The sequence below is a fragment of the Chanos chanos genome, chromosome 1 (genome assembly GCF_902362185.1).
Source record: "Chanos chanos chromosome 1, fChaCha1.1, whole genome shotgun sequence".
Classification (NCBI taxonomy): Eukaryota; Metazoa; Chordata; class Actinopteri; order Gonorynchiformes; family Chanidae; genus Chanos; species Chanos chanos.
This window is the reverse complement of record NC_044495.1, coordinates 53,736,744-53,745,737: the sequence shown is the minus strand read 5'-3', so window position 1 is coordinate 53,745,737 and position 8,994 is coordinate 53,736,744. Positions and strand designations below refer to the sequence as shown.

Below are 8,994 nucleotides of genomic sequence, written 5' to 3'. Positions count from 1 at the left end.
TGCTCTACCACTGACTGCTCCCCTATTGATATATACCTTATAAACTCTCACATTGTCTCTGGACTCTCTGGACACCACGTATGTCCTAAGATGAATTTCTCTAGGATTTTTCTGTGCCCTTCCTCTCTGTAACAGACTAATGAAAATATTCTAACATTTAATGAGTTCTCTAATGGGCAACCTCTTGTTCAGTCTTGGTTCCTCCCCAGGTTTCTGCCCATGTAGCTTTTTTCTTCGCCTCGTCAGGCCCTGTGTCTTCTACAGCCGCCTTGTGACAATGCCTCTTGTAAAAGTATTCTGAAAATAAAACTGAATTGAAAACTGTATCAAAAAGACTGTGTTACTTATCACCTTATCCAAAAAAGACACTTTGGGCATCAAAAGAGATTTCCATGGGGAAGCAGAGCACACAAAGGAATTATAAAATTTGAGCTCTATCTGTGAAACGTTTATAGCACATCAAATTTGTTAGTATTGTGAATAGACCAGTACATTGTGCTAGCGCAAGACTGAATCTTGCGAACCTGAATATTGTGAAAAGTTTGATTTATGACCTGATAATTCTCATTTTTTTAGGGGATAAAATGACATCATACTTCCCAAAATCCTTGAGTTGGGCTCACCTGTGTCTCGTACTGCTTTTGGGAACAGGAGTTTTGATGCTAATGTTAACTTATATTCAATATAATCCTCCTAACTACTGCCTGCCGAGTCCAGTTCAGCCTATTCAGCAAGAGACAAAGAAATGTCTCCCAGAGAGCAACATCACTCCTACATCTGCAAAACCTACTCTTCCTCCTGAGAAACCCATCCTATTGTTATGGGTGTGGCCAGAAAACTACAGGTTCCAGTTCTCAGACTGCAAAACTCTGCTTAACCTTGAAGGCTGTCAGTTGACAGATGACAGATCACTGTACCCTAAAGCAGATTCAGTTATCGTTTATCACAGGGCCATCAAATGGGATCTCTCCAATTTACCTCCATCACCACGGCCACCCTCTCAAAGATGGATTTGGCTCCATTTAGAGTCACCAACAAACACAAAGAAAATACCTGGGCTTGAGAACCTCTTTAACTTGACCCTGAGCTACAGACAAGATGCAGACATCCCTGTGCGTAATCGTCTGACGCTCAGAAAGAGCCCTGGTGAGGAATTTGTCATACCTAAAAAGGACAAACTTGTTTGCTGGATTGTAAGCAACAATGATCCCTCAACTGGTACAGGAGTCCGGTATAAATATTATCAAGAGCTCGTTAAGCACATTAAAGTAGATCTTTTTGGCAAGGTTTCTGGGAAATTTCTGAGGTATGAAGACTACTATTCCACCATTGGTAGTTGCAAATTTTATCTCTCCTTTGAGAACTCCATTCACAGGGACTACATCACTGAGAAGCTAAACGGACCCCTGGTTGCAGGAACTGTTCCTGTGGTGCTGGGGCCTCCTAGAAACAACTATGAAGAATTTGTCCCAAGTGATTCCTTCATTCATGTGGGTGACTTTCCAAATGCAGAAGCACTTGCTAAATATCTCCTTCAGCTGGACAAAGATGAAGCAGCTTATAGCAAATACTTTCGATGGCATAGCTTTTTGACTGCTAAACCTCACCTTATACTGCAGCAGCAAGAGTTCATCCTAGCCATTTGTTCTGCATGTGAATACATAAGTCGACATAAAGAATATACAGAAGCTCATGAAATCTATAAATGGTATTTTTCTTGATAGCAGTTTTTTATTTGTCATGGCAGCTGTTTGTCAAGTCATATAACTTTCTCAGTTCATTAGCGTCAACTGCCAAAGGGGTCATTCAATGTCATTTCAACCAAATTGGGGAAATCTTTCCACCACACCATCTCAGAATTGTCTGATTATTGATTTTTATCTTGAAGAATACAGTTCGACATGACATTTCCTCCTCCCCAAACTTTTCTGTGTACAATTTATTTAGTACTCGTGAAAACTACCCTTAAGGGGTAGTTCAGTCATGGGCATTTTTCTGATCTTTGGAGCTCAGTAACTTGGCCATAAATGTGACCAGAGTTCTGAAATTTCAAATGCTGATTCAATATGTCCTGTAGAGTCCAAATCTGTAATTTGTTTTATGCTGGACTGAATGTCTGAATAGATATACAGGACCAGACATTGTTACAAAATTTGTCTGAAGCATATTTAGAGGTAGAAAAAGTCAGGACAATAAAAGTGTACAGAGCTGATTTTTTTTCTTTTTTACAGTTTTGCACACATTTATGAGCACTTTAGGAATAAATAGCATGTGCAATGATTCAAGCACTAATGTTGTCTTACCTAAATTTAGAAAAATGCTTTTCATGCACTTTGTGACGGGGGTCATTTCACCCGGTAGCAGTTGTCCAATTTACTTGAAATTTTCAGGGAACATTTTATGTATATAAAAGACATTATGTACAAAATTTCAACTGCGTCTAGAATAACTTTTATGAGCTGCAGATTTATTGTAACCTTTGTGGTCATTTCTGTGTTTAATTCTGTAACCACAAACAGTGAATGTAAAAACTTTTATTCAAGCCTGTAATGCCCGGAAGACATTGTTTACTATGTTTACACAGACAGATTCATCTCAGCCTTCATTTCAGTCACGGAAACTTACTTTAATTTACTGCTTACTTTAAAGGTAGTTTTCACGAGTACTAAATAAATTCTACACAGGAAAGTTTTGGGAGTAGAAAGCTAAAACTTTGGGATATGTCGTGTCGGAGTGTGTTCTTCAAGACAAAAAAAATATCAGCCAATTCTGAGGTGGTGTGGTGGATGCCTATAGTCCAAATGACATGGAATGACCCAAGAATATTATTCTTAAAAAGTCTTGCACAATGTTTGCTCTTAACTGTTGAATATCATAGTTTATTTTTCAATGGGCACTCAAAATTTGTAAAATAACTTCTTTTTTGTTTTAAACTATGTCTCTTGTGCAGAGATTGATTATATGAGTTGCATGTTTCATGGGGGTTTTAAAATCTAACTGGAAATCTTTGTTAATGAGGGATAATTTGGTTAAAAGAGATTATTTCAAGGTACTGGAACTACAGGTAAAACATTTGTAACTATGCTATGACTATTTACTTCAACAATGAACATCAAGCAGGTCAAATTTTAATATTTCCTTCTCGGACATGAAATATGGAAATTACATTCTTATTACAACAGACTGTTACCTTACGCAGTCAGTTTCTTCTCCTGCTTCTTCTTCCTATTACTATGACACAGGTATTGTATGATGGACTGATTTGTTACAGGCCAATGTTATGCACCTTAAGAGCAGAGTAATGTCACAGATTTAAAGAGTTCCTCCATTGTGTTACTGACTGTAATTTCTTACGGACTGTGAGTTCTAATATTCATTTACTTGAAGAATCGCAAACTGCCATGTAAGATCAATATTAACTTGTGTATACTGGTGCTTTTAGTATGGATCTGGGCTCTGTATCTAATGTTTTCGCATATTGAATGGGTTGTTCAAATCACACACAAAAAAGAACAGATATGAAAGATTTTTCTTTTGTGAATAAAGTATAAGTCAATTGCTCAGATAAAGTTTACTGTACAAGAACTCTCTCTTGTTGTGTTTAATTTAGTGTACTTCCTACCAATCACACATAAGAATATTGAATAAATACTATGGATGGAAAAGTATTGCATTGAAATAGCTGAGAATTCGTGATTTTCAAAAGGCCTGCTGTGCTATACCATATTCATCAAAACAACACTGTGAATGCCCCATACACTGTTAAAGCAATGCTGCATTATTTATTATCATAGAATCTGTTCATACAGATGAGGCCACTGTAGCAACACAAATGCTAAACAAAAGAAGAGCAAAACATATCTGGCTGTAATGTTCAAAAAATTAAGCTAGCATGTCAAAAGTGACAGCAAGTTCAAACCAGATGCCCAGAAAATGTGCACTCAATCTATTTGAATATAAAACAACAAAAAAAAGATGCATAAAAAAAAATTCATTTCTAGTTGTGAAATGATCCTTCCTACAGAAAAAAGTCATGTATTCCCCTTAGAATATTACACCTTTTACCAGACTCCCCATTTTCAAACGCAAAACGTTTTTTTCTCTCTGACTGTCTGTCAAACTCTCCTGTCTGGTTTTGGCGCCATTGCACCATGTGAGCTATGAGTTTGCAAGGTGATTTTTCTGTATCTGGGCTATCTGTAAGTGTATTATCTATGTGAATGATGAGCAATGCTTCATCTATATCTCTATGTTTTCATATGCAGTCTAGCATGTTAAATAGTATATTTTATCTCTCCTTTGAGAACTCCATTCACAGAGACTACATCACTAAGAAGCTAAATGGACCCCTGGCTGCAGGAACTGTTCTTGTCCTGGGTCCTCCCAGACCAAGACTATGAAGACTATGAAGTGATTCTTTCATTCATGTGGATGACTTTGAGGCTTACCGCAAATACTTTCAGGGTGCAAAGTCGCATAGCCAGTGCAAAACAGACTTATTAATGCACGACATTATTTAACAGATCAATCTAAACCACGCCCTGACTAAAGACAACATAATCAGGACAGGAGAACTGCATACTTTGCCACGAGCTTGTTTGATAAAGAGCTTCCCTAACTCCCGAATTCATTTCACAACACGTAAGAAAGAAAAGTCTTCCGGACCTTGTTCTTCCCTACTCTGTCTATCTAAGCCAGCTGACAAAATAAACGCTCACTGTCAGGGTTGGGTATCAAGAACCGGTTTCAAGCTGGAACCGGTGTCAAATTTCCAAGAACTGTAGATTCTACATAGATTAGGCGTAGTGCCATGCCACACAGGTCAGTTGAGTGTCTTAAGTCCTAATGCTGATGAAAATGTGGTGTCGATGTGCCAAAAGTTGATGTGCCAAAATTTCTGAAACCTGTACAAAACTTAGATGAGCTGGAATTCGCCTTTTATATTGAAGGTAAACGAATGATGCCTACAAATTATTCTAATATATATTATTCTTAGATACAAGTTCAGAGAACACCTCCGGTTCATCCCCAGAGACCCCCCCTCTAGTACAGAAACCCCTTTCACTTTAGCTATAAATGGAAAAAGAAACCTTCCTGTCACAGTTGACAGTTTACTGATTATAACCTAAATGTGCCAAGAATAAAGGTAGGCTAGTTATTGTTCTTGGAACCGAGATTCAATAAGAACTTGGTTTTATAAGCAGAATTGGAATCAGAGTCAGAATTGATACAATTGAAACAATACCCAACCCTACTCACCGTCCTGCAGGGGTGCCAAGAACAAAACAAAGAAAAATACAAAAGAGAAAGTAAAATGACAAAAGTACAACCCTCATGTTTATCAAAACTAAGGTAGCAAAATTATGAAGAACTCCCAGGGTGACATAGGTTTAAACAAAAGACAAAAACAAAAGAGACTCCATGGCAGCAAACCACAGGCCTTTATCAGGTCCACAGTCAGTGTCAATCAGTCAGCTGCAATCAGTTAGTCAAGCAGCAGCCTCCAGTTCGCTCTGCCTCCATCTCGCCACCAGTCCAGAAAAAGAGGAGGGAAAAGGAAAACAAAAGGAAGACGGGGCACATAACAGTGGGTAGACATAAAGAATACACAGTAGCTCGTGATATTTACAAATGGTATTTTTCATGATAGCAGATTCCAGAGGTTCATATGTTAGCTGTTTGTCAATGTCTTATAATACTCTCAGGAAACTAGAGCTAATTATCAAGAGTTTTACTCTGACAAGAACAATCAAGAATTTCACAATTACAAAACTGTTGAATGTGTGGAGCATAGTAGAATTCTCGATGGTGCTATGGTCAGAAGAGACTTATACGTAGCCTACAAAGTATGCATAACTGTCTTTGTACACATTTACAAAACCATCTTTCTTACAAAACCTTTACCCTGTCATCTAATTGAATGGTTCTTCTCACCTGGACATTTATGGTCGTTTATTGATGTCATAAATCAGAGAGTTCAGCAGAAAAAACAGAAAGCATTTGTTTTCTTTCAGATATGAGTAAATGGTATACGTTATCTGAGACATGTGAGGTCAAAGTCCCTCTGTGGGTCGGGTATATCTTTGCCTGAGAGATTGTTTTCTTCAGTCAGTCTGTAACGTCTTGACTCAGTCTGGGTGTTTGGATAACATTGTGTCCACAGTGTGCAGGGGAGTCTCCTCCTCTCTTCTCTCTGCTCCTGTTTCGCCTGCATTACCATCTGAGCCTGACTTCATTAAAGAAGACTGAAGTAAAAGTCCACACAGCCTGGCTTCAAAGATACACATCAACAAGAGATTTTTCTATTAAATAACATTCAGTTTATAAATAACAAAACACAGACTATGTTGACTTAGCCTGTTGAGGAGGGAACTATCCAGCAATATGATACACTGTTTCCTTTTTCCATGCTGTACCTCCTGTGCAAGCATACACACCTGTTTGTTCTTTATAACTGGCTATTGCTACATGCAAAGTGCTGTCCCCGTAACTCCACCCTCATCATGGTGAGCGATTAAGGCCATAGGCTCTTAACCTTCCTCATGTTCTTTCACCAATGGGTGCACTCAGAGTGGTCCCGGAAAGACAGAGGAACAGCAGAGAAGTGTACTGGAACAGTGGTGTCTAGACTGGACACAAAATTGGATAATATTCGGCTATAAGTATATTACAAATAACAAGTCCATTTGACTGAGCTTTGGAACTTGGCTAACCTGCCCACTCATTTTGACTGTGCACCTGGAGACCTCATTTTGGCTGTGAAATTGAAGAATTCGCTGGCAGTTTTAACTATTAACTGGGTGAGTCTTTATCCCATTCGGATGGCTAAACTTGAACCAGTTAATGGTTAAACTTTCTGTAGAATGAAGTACAGTTCTGTAAAACATGTTGTACTGTTTGTGTACAAGTTCTTCCCCCCATATTAACAGTTAGGGTAAAATATTGATCAGATCCTCTTAAACAGAAGAGTGAGTTCATGAATACGAGATTCAAACCATGCTTAAACATTCTTAAAAATGAACCCTTAGTTTTCAATAATATCACTGAGAGATGGCCTAAGGGATTTTTGGGATTTAGATCAGGTAACTAAAGATTAAGAACACAGATGCGTCTCCTGATCTCAGTTCATTTATCTTGTTCTTCAATTTCATTCTTGTGGGAAAGGGAGTTGACTTCAAACAAAATTTGGACTCAGCAAGAACCATTTGCTTTCCAAGCTTGAACCTATAAATAAAGTTAAAGACTGGCATTTTTTTTAAATCTTTATCAATCATTTCATAGAATAGCATACATTCTTGTATTTAAGAGAATGCTGAAAAGAATTTAGCAAATTTGTGGAGTAAGCATGGTTCTGTCAATAATAATAATAAACACAATAATAATAATAATAATAATAACAACAATAATAATAATAATACAAGTTTATTTAGAACCTAATATCACCAATTATAGTCTCAAAGGGCTTTACACGTCCATAACATAATCAAATCAAAATTATATTATCCATAAGTTATAGAAAATAGATAAGTCTTTAGTTTGGTTTTAAAGCTATGAGGAGAGTTTAGCTTCCTAATTTCTGTAGGTAGACTATTTAAGAGGAAGGGAAGGCTGAAAAGGTTCGGCAGCCAGCGGACTTCTTTTTAACTCTTGGAATGACTAATAGTCCAGAACCTTGAGAGTGCAGGGTACGAGGGGGATTATACAGTGTAATTAAGTCAGGCACGCAGGCCGGTGCAAGCCATTGTAGAATTTCATTATAAATTATCATAAATTTTATTATAAATTATATTATGGCCATATTTGACAGCGTGCTAATAACTAATTGTGGGTCCCCACTAAAGAAATTGTACCCCTCATGTATGGGATCTTAATTCTTCTTTAACTGATGATAATAATTTCATAAAACACTCAGCTAATTAATGATTTTCTTCTGTTTTGTCTTATGGAAAACAGAGGAAAAATTATGACTGAATTTTATTTAGGAGACATTCTCTTTCAGATATCATTCACATTGTGTAAATTTTATAACTGTGTGTGTTACATGTATCTTAAGTATGAATAAACATGAACAGACCTCTGGAACTAATACAGATTCAATAAACACTGCACTAATTTTCTGTAGTGAGTATTCTGACCACTGAAAAACCATAGGTCCTAAATGAGAAAGAACAATTCCTTTGCCCCCTAAATATGAATGAAAAAGAATCTGAGCACCCTTTCTAATCTTCAACTCAAAGAGGTCATCATGTTTGTATTTGACAAACACAACATGGGCACCATCACATCTTTTCAACAGAAACAGTCAAAATTTAATACAACCAAATTTACTTCTTCAGAGTTTCCACAAATACTTTCAAACAAAGGTTTCTCTTCTCTTCTCATACCTGCATTATAAATAAATTTAAATACCAGGTCAGGTGGATAGCATGTGTTTGTTGTAAAATGTCTGCTACCAGTCTTGATTTGTAACACTTAGATTTTCAATCCTGCGATGGACTGGCAACCTGTCTGGGGTGTTTCCCTGCCTTTCATCCAATAAACGCTGAGATGGGCTCCAGCACCCCCGCGACCCTACTTAGGATAAGCAGCTTAGATAATGAGTGATTGAGAGTGTGAGATCTTCAATCATAGCCAAGTGTCTTAATTAAACTGATTTACATATGAGAGCAATTCCATATCAGTTTTTACTCGCTCATTCACTATCTAAGCCGCTTATCCTGATTATGGTCGCGGGGGGTGCTGGCGCCCATCCCAGCGTTCATAGGGTGAAAGGCAGGGAAACACTCTGGACAGGTCGCCAGTCCATCACAGGGCAGACACACAGACAAACACACTCACACGCACATTCATACCTAAGGGCAATTTAGTGTCTCCAATTCACCTAACCTGCATGTCTTTGGACTGTGGGGGGAAACCCACACAGACACGGGGAGAACACGCAAACTCCACACAGAAAGGACACTGGCCACCCGGCCGGGAGCCGAACCCGAAACC

The 8,994-nt window shown here is 37.9% G+C and overlaps 1 pseudogene; it reads left to right on the top strand.

Moving 5' to 3' along the window:
- Window positions 1-584: 584 nt before the first annotated feature.
- LOC115804840 (alpha-(1,3)-fucosyltransferase 9-like) lies at window positions 585-1,593 on the top strand (annotated as a pseudogene).
- The last annotated feature ends 7,401 nt before the right edge of the window (window positions 1,594-8,994 follow it).